We start from the raw sequence: 2,500 nt of genomic DNA, 5'->3' as shown, positions 1-2,500 counted from the left end.
CATGTGTGTCTGTGTGTGTGCGTGCGTCCCAACCTGTCACGTCACTGTCACCTCCACAGACCTTGTGAGGGTTGCTGTGAGATCAGGGTCTCTCACTGTAAACTTTGCCAAACAGCAGTGGGAGTGATAGAGTTGTTTAAGGGGATATGAGAAAGACAGAATGACAGAGAGAGAGAGAGAGAGAGAGAGAGAGAGAGCGAGAGATAGAGAGAGAGACATGCAGTGGAGAAGAAAGGAAAGGGAGTATGCTTGTTTGCGTGTGTGTGTGTGTGTGTGTGTGTGTGTGTGTGTGTGTGTGTGTGTGTGTGTGTGTGTGTGTGTGTGTGTGTGTGTGTGCGCGTGTGTGCGATTTGTGTGCGTACGTGAGTGTGAGTGTGAGTGTGAGTGTGTGTGTGTGAGTGTGAGTGTGAGTGTGTGTATCCTGTGACAGACAGGGAGATCTGTGTGTCTTTAGCCCCTGCAGAGGGCCCATGTGGGAACATGGGTAATTTACTGCCCTTCCTGCTCTGACAGAGCCAGAAACCAGAGATCAGCACTAACCATTGACCACAGCCCTCCTTTACACACTACATTTCCCAGAGGCCTCCTCTTCCAGGCCAGACCAGAGATGGGAAGAACAGACACCAACAGACATGGGAATCAGAGAGCTGTGAAGGAGATATTTGGAATGTTTCATAGAGAAAAAAAACATACCGAGGGAGGCAAGGAGGGAGAGAGAGAGGGAGAGAGAGACAGAGAGAGAGAGAGAGAGCAATTGAGCGAATTAGCAGTAACGAAACATATGGAAATTGGAACAAATGAAGAATTGCTTCCAGGTTAAGGGGAAGTGACTGATTTGTGTGTGAGGGAGAGGGTTGATGTCTTCCTGTTATAACCTCAAAATCATTACCGATTACCAAAAAATGTAAAAAAAAAAAAAAAAAAAAATCCTTATTAATCCATTTTGGAGCTGATTGCTTTAAGAGCCAGTGTGGGGGAGAGCAGAGGAGGGGGGAGGGGGGATGGAGGAAGAGGTAGCTGTTGGTTTATGCAGGACAAAAACAACAGCTAACTGTGTGTGCGAGTGTGGGGGTGTTTGTGTGGGTGTGTGTGCACGTGTGTAAGGATGGGGGTAGGGAACAGTAAGAGTGACCCAGACCCCACCAACTGTTGTTATTGCTGATGTGCGTGTGTGTGTGTGCGTGTGTGTGTGTGTGTGTGTGCGTGTGTGTGTGTGTGCATGTGTGTATGTGGGAGGGGGTGAGGTTTAAAGCGGACCCCCACTGGCTCAGACCGTGACCTAATCTCAGTGTAAGTCTGGGCTTTTGAGGCTCAGCCACCATGAGGTCCTCACTGTCAGTCAGTCAGTTATTACCAGATGTAGTGTCATGGCAGCCTAAGCTTTATTAAGACCCTCACTGTACTCTTCATCACGGCACGGTCCACAGGACGGGAAAGCCATGCCTGGAGTGGGACGCTCTAAATGAACGCAAGAGTCTTTAAGGTTTCTCTATGTGTAGGTAAGGCTCTGTAAGGTCCACCCTGCATGAAACATGGTGATCTTTGAATATTGGAAAACCTAAGATGGCTGTCATTTTTTTTTTTTTTCGATCCTTCACTTTGAGGTTATTTTTCTATATGTGAGATTAAGCTTTTAAGAGCATGCTGGGGACTGGAGTCTTAGTGGAAGCATTGCTTAACTACTCCCTAATGGAGACAGCCGTTTGGACAGACAGCGAGAGCATTATGGCCATGTTTGAGAAAGAGATCTTATGGCCTGGTTTAGATATCACGCGCGCTGGTCTAGAACACTGCACCCATTCCAGAATGCTGTTGATGATTCCATTGAGAGCTAATTCACCCCGAATTGGAACTGCGTTGGTTCTATTTTAGAACGTTCTGAGGCTAAAGGATGTCTTGGAGCTCTGGTGACTAATTAAGACAAGGACAACAACTTTTTAGAAGACATAACACACTTCTCTGCCTAAGTGTGTGTGTGTGTGTGTCTCTCCCTTGTGTCTACTCTGTAAGTTCTGGCTTGTGTTGTAGGAGCATTAGGCCAATAGCCTCCCCTTCCTGGGTCTGTCCATCTTAGTCATGTGAGCAGCTCTTGTGTTGGACCCTGCTGTCCTACTCTAGCTCCCATGGACGCCAGTCAGGGAAGCCATACAGACAGACAGACAGACAGACAGGCATGCCGAAAGAAAGACAGCTGGTGTGTTAGAGAGACAGACGGCTAGCCCAGAGAGAGAGAGAGAGAGAGAAAGAGAGAGAGAGAGAGTGAGAGAGCGACATTCGTGTTCATACAGAGAAGCGCAGAGGCAGACATGTCATACAGGAGGATCTCCACCATGCTGGGCGACAGGCCGGGAAATAGACAGATGGTGCGTTGGAGAGACGACTAACCTAGTGAGAGAGAGAGAGAGTATGTATGAGAGAGAGAGAGTGAGAGAGAGAGTGAGAGAGGGGGTGGGGGCAGATTCCTTGTCGCACAGCACAGATTGACATGCTTGCAGGCAGA

The 2,500-nt window shown here is 48.3% G+C and overlaps 1 protein-coding gene across 2 annotated transcripts in view; it reads left to right on the top strand.

Moving 5' to 3' along the window:
* Positions 1-2,500, top strand: part of nrp2b (neuropilin 2b) — a 112,037-nt gene that overhangs the window by 59,035 nt on the left and 50,502 nt on the right. The gene's annotated exons all lie outside the window — the stretch shown is intronic.

Source organism: Sprattus sprattus, assembly GCF_963457725.1.
Source record: "Sprattus sprattus genome assembly, chromosome: 5".
Lineage (NCBI taxonomy): Eukaryota > Metazoa > Chordata > Actinopteri > Clupeiformes > Clupeidae > Sprattus > Sprattus sprattus.
The sequence above is the reverse complement of the archived record's forward strand: the minus strand, read 5'-3'. Positions and strand labels throughout refer to the sequence as shown.